The 10,680-nt window shown below is 52.8% G+C and overlaps 1 pseudogene; it reads right to left on the bottom strand.

The window, feature by feature from the left end:
* Nucleotides 1–7,362: 7,362 nt before the first annotated feature.
* LOC125548680 (strigolactones hydrolase CXE15 pseudogene) lies at nt 7,363–8,619 on the bottom strand (annotated as a pseudogene).
* Between the last annotated feature and the right edge of the window lie 2,061 nt (nt 8,620–10,680).

Below are 10,680 nucleotides of genomic sequence, written 5' to 3'. Positions count from 1 at the left end.
CTCATTGGGACGATTTCGTGAAATTCAAGGATTCAGAATTAGCTAAGGAACGGTCGAGAATAAACAAGAAGAATGCCGAAAAAAGGATAAGTTCCATAAGCTGGGACCAAGTGGCTACGCGGTGGCAATGCCTAAGTGGGATAAGTCTGAGAAGAGATGGAGGATGCAGGTGTCACTCCGGTTACTAAGAGCTGGCCCCCCAGGTGTAGGACTTGGTTCTATGCGCAAGGGGGGCAGTTGGACCCGAAGACAGACAAAGTTTCGACGAAGTCATGTCTGAACGGAGCCGACGATAATATACTTGTTGCAATAGAAGAGGCTCGAACGGGGGTGTTCCAGCCCAACAGAGAGAACGACGAGCTTACGCGTGCCCTGGGAAATCCTGAACACCCGGGAAGAACACGAGGCAAGGGCGCTATTCCGTGGTATGAGGGGTTTTCGGACTGGAACGCCGACTACAGAACCCATGCGAGAAGGAAGATTGCGGAGGAGAAGCAGAGGAAGATGGAGGAGGAGAAGAGGAAGCTGGACTATGAACGCCTTCAAGGCCTAGAATCAGCGCACGCGGACTTGGTAGTCAAATTCCAGCGGCAGCAGGAGCAGATCGACTCACTTAGCTAGCAAAGGGGGTCTCAGCAGCTGCAGCAGCTAGCGGATGATCCAGCATTGGATACCACCGCCCCATCCACGCCGAGAAGCAGCATGGGTTCCGCCCCGTTTGACGCAATGCTGGATAGATACCCCGTGGATGACATCGCAGAGAACACTAACTGCGAGCTACACTTCAAAATTAAGAACATATCCTTGAAGGTGGCGGACGGCGTTGCTTATACAAATTCCCCCGATGCAACCTTCCATTGCAACCCGATTCCAGCAGGCTATGCTCGTGTCGTGGTTGATGAGGTGGTGGACCAATATTCGGGGCTAGAGCTTGACATTCCTGGAGGTGACGAGGAGCACACACTCGGAGATGCCAAACATCGTATCATCCTATGGAGAAAGGATTGCATCATCTTTCAAAGGCCACCGACACCGCGTCACCTGACTCCTCGTCGAAGTCCGCCACCGAGTCAGCAGACTCCCGCTCCTCCAAGTCCACCAACGCGTGAGGCCACTCCTCCTCCTCCAAGTCCGGCAAAGTGTCAGGCCACTCCTCCTCCAAGTCCGACACAGCGTCAGACGTCCACTCCTCTTCCAAGTCCGGCACAACCTCAGGCCACTCCTCCTCCAAGTCCGGCACAGCTTCAGGCCACTCCTCCTCGTCCAACTCAGCCCCATCAGCCGTCTCCGCCGTCTCAGCAATCGCAGAAGAGACACCCCGCAGCTATGGTGCGTAGCGGTATGAGTAGAGGTCATAGTACAGGAAGTACAGGCGGAGGCAAGCGATATAAATATGGTCCAAACCTCACTACTCCTCTTCCTGAGAGGGCTTACGACAGGACCGAGGAGCAAACCAATGCCATAGTGCGGGCAGAAGTCGACGCCCATTTTGGACCGAAACCGCCACCGCCGCCAAGGGAGAAAGTGCCTGTGGAAGTAGTTGACCACTTCATTCGTATGACTCAACCACCAGCTCCTAAGCCTGTTGACACAGACTATGAGCGCCACATCAGGAAGTTACATCGACAACGTCTACAGAAGGAGGCGAGCTCGAGCTCGAGCAAACAACAAGCAGCTGTCAAAAAATGCGGGAAAACCGTTGCGCAGCTGGGAGAACATGCGGCGCAATCGATCCCCCCGCTTGTTGTGCCGCCAACAACACGTGACAGTACGCACGCCCAATATTATTGTGGGCAAACAGTTTACGTTCCCGAGGTGGGCGATGTGGTAATAACCCAGGAGCATATAATGCAGGCTGAAACTCTCAACATCACTGTTGGACAACTCCTCGAGATCGAGGACATGCCTGTGCTTACAGAGGAGGAAATAAAACGGAAATATGCCCGGGGCCAACCTTTGGTCAAGCCAGAAGAGGTCAAGAAGCTCCCAACGAAAATGTATGAATTGCATCAATGGTACATGGACATTACCAAGAGATCCGATCGAGAGTCCCTCATGGTGCAAGTCAAGAAGGATCATTACTACCATGAGAAACCTGTGACCGTTGAGTATTCTGAACTGTTTTAGTTATACAATCAAGACGCACTCGACAAATCTATCGTCAGTTGCTATTGTCTGTAAGTGATTTCTTTCTGTAATTTAAGTCTCAAGCTAGCTGTAGTGATCCTTTTGATCAATCATTACCTGTAATTATCCTCACTATATTCTTTTCTGTGGTATTATGCAGGATGAAGATGTATGAAATGAGAAAAGGTGGACGCTATGGCATTGGGTTCATTGACCCAAACACCGTTAATGAATACACATGGAAAATAAACAAGCATCATGAAAAGCAGGTAGAGGACAGCATGCTAGAGTTCTTGAAGCGCCTCAAATACAATGAAGATATACTACTTCCTTACAACTTCCAGTGAGTCACACTTTCTTGTACTACAAATTCTCTGTTTTTGCCTACTAGCTAGCTACATGTTTTTGCTTACATATGCCCGCTTAATTAAGACATGCAAACGTGTGTGCATGCAGATTTCACTGGATCTTGTGTATCATTAAAGTTGACGCCGGAACAGTTCAAATACTGGACTCACTACTCAAAGCAAATAGTGACTATAACATCTTGTTTGGGATAGTCAATAGGTAATTTCAATCATTATTAACTATATATCTCGGCCTATTTAGTTTGTCATTTCATGATATGAACTATTTAATAACCCCTTTATTCATTTTCTTTGTGGGCGGGCAGGGCTTGGGCAAGGTTCATCAGCATCACGGAAGGCAAATGGAAACGACAGCTGAAATGGTTTCGACCCAAGGTAAGTAATTAAGTAGTACTAGCTAGCTAGCTAGCTAGCTGCCATCTCTTTAATTATCATGCTTGATTAATTATTATCTGATCAAATTAAATTCCATTCTCGTAATAAAGGCCCTAAAGCAGGCGCAGGGGACTGATCTGTGTGCATTCTGTGTTTGCGAGAACATTCGCATGATGGCGTCCGAAAGGAGCAGATCTCAAAGACAGGAATGGGTACGCTTGTCAGAACACTATTCACAATTTTTACACCATTATCGATATCTAGTCACACAACTAATACACATGCATATTGATCTCCTTCTTAACAGTTCAAAGAGGTGCGGGACAAGCTCCTAGAAACGGAGCGCGTAGAAGCACTTCAAGAGGTAATAGCGGGATTTTTGCTCGACCAGGTCATAAATCCGAAGGGAGAATACTATTACCCGCTACCGCCCCCATCGACCAGGTCATGAACCACTTCCAATTGTCATCGTGCTCCGAAGGCACCAATTAGGCTAATGCCACTGGCTCTGAAGGCAACATGCATATGTAGGAGAAATTGTATATAGCTATACATGTGTGTATGTGTGAATTAATATGGTGGTTTGTGAGACATTGATGATATATATATGATTGGTTCTACTAGAAATTATATTTCTATATATATACATAACGTGTACAATGTGTAGTATCGTAAAATACCAGCAAACGAAAAAGAATTAAAATGGAAAACACAAAATTAAATGAAAAAGAAATCATAAAATCAAAAACCCCCCAAACATTTTAGTACCGGTTGGTGTTACCAACCGGTACTAAAGGGCTCCCGGCCCCCGGAGCTGGCTCGTGCCACGTGGTTGCCCTTTAGCACCGGTTCGTGCTGAACCGGTACTAAAGGGGGGGCCTTTAGTGACCACACTTTAGTGCCGGTTATGAAACCGGCACTAAAGGGCCTTACGAACCGGTGCTATTGCCTGGTTCTGCACTAGTGATAAGAACCCACCAATAGCATAGTACACACACATAATCAAAATAGTGAAGAGATATGTACTCACATAGTCACTCTCCACGGCTCCACTAGGTGGTGCATCCCTCACTTGGTCCATGGCCGCACTCCAACGAGCACAAGCGGGCTTCATCAACTCCCACCGGCCTTGAAGCGACCGGTAAGTGCGAGAGATGAACCCACTATTCTTCGGCTTGATCCTTTGCCAATACCGTTTACCGGTTTGATCGGTGCCGGTGCTTGCATCCATCCCCACAGCTGCCCAAGCACGAACCAAGAGGATATCTTCCGCCTCGGTGTAGTTTGTCGACCGCGCGTGTGGGCGGGAAGCGGCGGTGAATGCCTCCTTCCCTATCTCGGCCACCTCCTCCTCGTCATCCCCTTCATCCTCCTCATCTTCCTCCAAGTCGTCACCAACCCTAAAGGGGTCTAGAGGCGGAGCTCTGAGGTCCACCTCCGTGTTTTGGAGGAGGTGCAAGAACGAGGATGGGGTTGCCATTTTCTTGAACACCTCATGCGCGGCGGGAGGAGGTTCGGCGACGGCGGCGGGCGGGGCCGCGGGCTTCTTCCACGCCGCGGGCTTCTTCCGCCGCTTGTTCATGGCCGGGGATGAACCGGCGACCTTGGAGGCCGCCCCTCGCGGCCCATGAGAGGCCGCCTTCGGCCGACTCTTCTTGGGGGCGGGCGCGGGGGAGGCGGGGCGAGGCCCGCCCGCCACCGCTTGGCCCCGACGTGGGTCACCGCCACCACGTCGGCCACGGTCGGGGCAGGGGCGGGGGCGGGGGCGAGGCTCGAGTCGGGCGGGGCGGGCACGGCAGCGGGCGGGGGCGGAGGCCTCCATGGCCAGCACGGGGCGAGGTGGCGGGAGGAGCCGGGAAGGTGGGATGAAACTTCCCTCCCGCGCGAGAGGAAAGAGGAGTGTGGGTTGGGGGGAGTTTTTCCTCTCAACCCTCACTTCTACAGGTTAGGAAACAATTTGAGGATTGGACCTCTAATTTTTTTTACGGGTTTAAGGGTTTAGAGGTTCTAGTCTACGGTTTTTTCCGACGAAAACAGTAAAAAACAGTTATTTTTAGAGGTTTGAGGGTTTGAGGACTCTACTAGACTTGCTCTTAGGATAGTTAGCGAACGGGCTCCCTTGAACGTGCTGGTGCCGGCGCGTTCAGCTGCGGTTTAGGCTCTCGAACCAGGACTGGAAGTCTCATCCGGCTGTGAGACGATCTGCTGCAGAGAGGACCTAATGCAAAACCTGCCTGGAGTAAGGCTGGGCTTGGAATAGATGTGATTGAATACAGGTGTAATTAATTTACGGGTGCAACTTACTGGCCAAGAGCTATTTTCGGCTGGATAAAGAGACGGACGGGGGGAGGTCTGTAAGAGCATCTCTAGCCGTTGGCCCCCCAGGGGACGCCTAAAATCGCCCCCTCGGGGTGAGCCGGCGCAAAAACTCGGCCCCAGCCACCGGTCCTAGGGTCGTCCCCAGGCGTGTTTAAAAAAATTTAAATATATAGCAAAGTTTAAAGTTCGGCGAAGTTCGGCATATATTACATTTAAAAAGCGGGTTTTTATTACATATATAATTGAAAAAAGAACCGGCTAAAAGCGGAGTAGTTGTCATCGTCGCCGCCGCCGCCGTCGTCGTCTGGCTTTTCCTGCTTGACGCGGCCGTCCCTGGTGGACCCCTGACCGGAGTCGCCTATGCGGGCTGGTGGCGGCGGCGCGGCGGTGGCGTCGCTGTCCTCGATGACGACGATTCCTCCCTCGTCGCGGCCCCGGCGGCGTTGCGCGAATCACCGCAGGGCGGCGCACTGGCGCTCCCTCACCATCTTCAGGGAGTCCGCGCGCGCCCATTCTAGGGCCGCGTCGTCGTCGAGCTCGACGTCGGCGCCGTGCTCCGTCTTCACCGCGGGGAGGCCCGGCTCTGTCTTCACCGGCGCCAGGTCCGGCTCCGTCTTGGGCTTGACGAAGCACGGAGGAGCCGACGAGGGGGCGCGCCGGCCGCCCTCATTGATGACGATGCCGGCGCTGCGAGTACGCTGGCCGAGCGGCGTCTCCGCCGCGGGCTCGGCCTTGACGCCGAGCAGCGCCGGAGCGCCGGACGAGTGTGAGGAAGAGCGGGAGGAGGAGGAAGAAGAGGAGGCGCCGAACCTCCTGGGCAACCATTGCCCGTCGCGTCGGCGGTGAGCCGTGGCCGTGGCGGCCGCCCGCGTCGGGGGGTATGCCAACGGCGGGTCGTTGCCGCCCTCGAGGTACGTCAGAACGCCCTTGAGGGTGCAGCCTGGGACACCCCACCACATGTGGCGTCCCTCGTTGTTCTTCAGTCCGCCCACCACCGGCGCGCCGTTGGTGGACGCAATTCTCTGCTATTCCCGGCGCTGGAAGTACGCCGTCCACGCCGCTATGTTGTCGGCGGCGTACTCGGGGAGGGCGAGCTGGGCGTCGGTGAGGGAGGCGCGCACGAGTCGACCTCGTCGGCGAAGTAGTCCGGTTTCGCCACGGCGTCGAGCAACGGGGGAATGGGCACTCCCCCGTTGTTGAGTCTTCACCCCGTTGGCCCCCCGCGCATGTCCGGCGGCGTCGGGATGTTTGCCTGGAACAGGAGCCAAGACTCCTGTTCGCGGAGCGATCGGCGGCGGAAGCCGTTGGCCGCGGCCTCATCGCCGGGGAATCGCTCGGCCATCGGGAGAGGGAGGGAGGGAGAGAGAGGGCTCGGCGGCGGCGCTCGGGAGAAGGAGGGCTCGGCGGCGGCGCTCGGAAGAAGTAGAGGGTGGGCTAGGGCTGGTGTGGGCTGGTGTAGCCAGAGGTGAGGGAGACCACCAGCTTATATAGCGGCGCCGCCCCGTGTGTACGCGTGCGAGGGAGGGGAGGCGTCGGCGCGCTGCCCCGTGAACGCGCCGCCCGTGAGGAATCACTGGTAAGGCTGACCGGCGGCAGTCTTGCCATTGATTCTCCGCGGGAAACCGAGGTGTTGGGGAAGAAGATGCGTGGTGTCGCTGACGCGGCGGGCCCGCGGCTCTTTCGCGTCAAAACCGCTCGCCCCGACGCCCCAGCGCGCCGGGTTCGGCCTGGGTCCGCCAGCGCTAAATTCGGCTCAGGCCGGCGAAAATCGGGCTCCTAAAAACGCGACTGGATCGATTTTTCAGCGCCGGCATGAAAAAAAATGTTTAGAGAGGCGCGGCTGAAGATGCTCTAAGTTTTATGCAGAGGTACAGGGCTATAGGCCATGCCGCTCTTGCCTGTATGCGGTTGTCACAGCTATCTGGTTGGAGTCGCACCAGGCCCCCAACCGACGTTCGTTTAGCGAACGGTCAGTTTAGAATTTTGAATTTGGAATCTTGCATTTAAGGCGTTATTATTGCCTGGCATGTACACGTGCCATACGCCATTCGCGTACATCCAGATAGAAACAATTTGTTTGAGTGAGGACCATTTTTTTGAGTCGAGGGAGCATTTTGTTAGAAACAATTGAGTCGAGATTTGAACGTAACTTCAACCATTGCACAACAACACATCCAATCAGAAATGGACTAGATTTATTTCTAGGCTCGATCCAAAGGCAAGCCAACACACAACACTCAACATACAGACACAGTCTCTGACCTCTACCCAGAAGTTCATAACATCGAAACAGCAGCTATCACAGCATCAGGAACAGCAGCGTCATGAGGTCACCATCCGTTCACCAGCACATCATCGCTCAGCGGGCGGGGTACACGAACCGCCTGAGGACTCGCATCAACTCGTCGGCCGCCTCGCCGAACGGCTGAAGGACGGAGAAGCCATGCTGCTGCCCCTCGAACTCGACAAGCTCCACGTCCTTCCCCATGTCCTTGAGCCTCGCCGCGTAACCCAGCGAGCGATCACGGAGCACGTCGCCCAACGGCGCCACGACGAGAGCCGGCGGGAGCTCCACCGGCGCGAGGTTGGGGCTCTCCGGCCCGAACGGATTCGCCACCGGGTGGTCCCTGCTCGCCCCAACCGGAAGCGACATGTGCCAGAGCTGGTCGGACAGCTCCAGCGGCAGGAACACGTCCGCCGGCGGGTCTGTCTCCGCAGCCGTGCGCTCGGCGCCGGTGAAGAAGGCAGAGAGGAGTACGTACCCGACGACGCGCACGGGGCTGACCGCGAGGCGCGCCGAGCCGACCTGGACGATGAGGTGGTGGGACAAGTTGGCGCCCGCGGAGACGCCGGAGAGGAACGTCCGGGCGAAGCAGGCCGACTCCGCGAGCCACGGGTCGGCGCCGGCGCCGAGCTCGGCCTGGCCGCGCAGCCAGGAGAGGAAAGCCGCGCCGTCGTCGATGGCGGCGGGGAGGCGGTGCTCGGGGGCGAGGCGGTACTGCACGGACAGCACGACGGCCGGGAGCTCGGCGGCGGCGCGGAGGCAGAACGCGTGGAAGGTCGGCTGGGCGAAGGAGCCGAGGCAGTAGCCGCCGCCGTGGAAGTACACCAGCACCGGGAGCTTGTCGCCGCCGGCCACCACCGAAGTCGGCCTGTAGACGCGGACGCGGAGGCCGTGCGCCGCGTGGTACACCACGTCCTTCCATTCCACGCCGGGGACGTCCGGGAAGGGCTCCTTTGGGCCGAGGACGGACTCGTCGCCGCGGACGACGGAGCCGTCACTCAGGATCTGGACGAGGCCGAGGAGATCCTCCACGACGTGCGGTGCCGTGTCGCCGGCCATGGTGCGGTACGAATACGATGGATGGTTGGCTTGAGCTTTGAGGACACGGTGATTGGTGAGAGTTATAGTGGAGCCATCCAAGTCGGTTAGAGAAAGATCCAAAGCGAGGTTACGTCAGGTCAAATGTCACCCTCGATAATTTGAATCTCACTTTGAATCTCGGTGTGGCGCGGGATTCAAAGCGCGTCGGATAGAATACTACTGAGTCCTCTTCAATGCCGTGGGAAGAAAGGTAGACTAGCTCCGGCGGAAAAAAATAGGCGGCTGCTAGGGATCATCCGGATGATTTCTTAGGCTAACCATACTGAAGAGTAACTTAGACTAGTAAGATATACTCTCTCCGTCCGTGAATAAGTGTACGTCTACCTTTTGTCTTAAGTCAAAGCTTTTAAATTTTGACCAATTTTATAAAAAAGAGTAGTGACATATATGATATCTAATTGGTATATTATGAAAGTACATTTCAAAGCGGATCCAGTGATAGTACTAATTTAGTGCCATAAATGCTGCTATTTTTTCCTATAAAGTTCGTCAAAACTGTAAAACTTTGATTTAGGATAAAAGCTAAAATTACACTTATTCACGGATGGAGGGATTATATCATAGATTAATATCATAGGTGGTCTATGTTACTACCTCTATAGTTACTACCTTAATATCATAGATTAATATCATATGTGGTCTCATTTATTGCCATGCATGACACATAGTAGCACCATATTTATTATGTTATGGTATCTACCTACTCCCTCCTTCCATCTATATATGGCCTAATGCGTTTTTTAAGACCGCATTTGACTATTGACAAGATTAATAGTACATGACATGCACTATGTGAAAATTATACCGTTGAAAGCTCCTTTCACACATGAATTTAACGGTGTGCTTTGTGTAAGTTGCATGTCATATATTATTGCTCTAATATTTGGTCAAAGTTAGCCTCGAAAAACACATTAGGCCCTATATAGATGGAAGGAGGGAGTATGTTACTATAAACATCTCTCTCTTCTTTAATTGTCTGCCACATAAGCATGTTTGCGAGTCCCAAGTACATGATACTACTTATGTTACCCCCATTATGGCCAACCTTAGGCCCTTCCGAGTGCTCCATCATGGACATGTGCTAAGCATGCCACATAAGCGGAAAAATGACATGGCACAATATTTAAGGAGGGGGGAGAGTAGTTTGATGACCCAGGAAGAACCAATGACAAGCGCGAGAACCTAGGCAAACTACTTAAATGAAACAATTTGACCAATACACGAAAGACTTTAGGTGCTAACTCATTAAATAAAGTGTGCTTAGCAACAACAAGGTAAGCACCTATGCATTGGGGTGTTGAGTTGCTAAGGTATTTAATGCACTTAGCACCTCATCTAAGCACCTTTGCATTGAAAGAGGTCTTAGACTAGTCACAGTGGGGAGTAACTTAGAGTAGTAACATGCATATGTTACTAGTCTATGTTACTACCTTCACGGTGGGTAGTAACATATGTGTTGTGTCACGCATCACTTCATTTATTAGGTTGTAGACTCATCTTTTCTTGATATGGGTGATGTTATTGTAACCACTCCCTCCGTCTAGGTGAGTAAATCATCTTAGGTTGTGCACCGCGACCAAGACGAAGGGAAAAATGAGAGAACTTAATGTACTTTTGCTAATTAATAGCATTGCATGCAATAACCTAACTACTGCATGTCATGTTTGGTAGTCTCAACTCATTTAAAGCATGCACGACCCACATCTCTTATTGGTTGATATGTCACGAAACAAGAAACGAGGAGTGAGTTAATGTACCATGCCTAAGTGTTTTGGGATTATATGGTTTTCGTAAGGTGACTTACACACCTAGACGGAAGGAGTAGCTATGTTACCACATGTCTCTCTTTCTTTATTAATTACATGCCACATCATCTATTTTGTCTAGATAAGTGTGATGTTACCATCTATGTTACTCCCACTATGGGTAGTCTTAGAGAAATCACCCCCTAGCTAGTCGTCCGATCTGACACTAGATGACGTCGATCGCAGCAGCACAACCTGAGTCTTCCTCCAATCCTCCTCCGATTCCATCCACGCGCATCAGAAAATTACATCGCGCCTCCTCTGAAAACGATGCAGAGAAACACAGCACCCCCACTCATGG

The sequence above is a fragment of the Triticum urartu genome, chromosome 3A (genome assembly GCF_056163025.1).
Source record: "Triticum urartu cultivar PI428250 chromosome 3A, HENAU_Tu73, whole genome shotgun sequence".
NCBI lineage: Eukaryota > Viridiplantae > Streptophyta > Magnoliopsida > Poales > Poaceae > Triticum > Triticum urartu.
The sequence above is the reverse complement of the archived record's forward strand: the minus strand, read 5'-3'. Positions and strand labels throughout refer to the sequence as shown.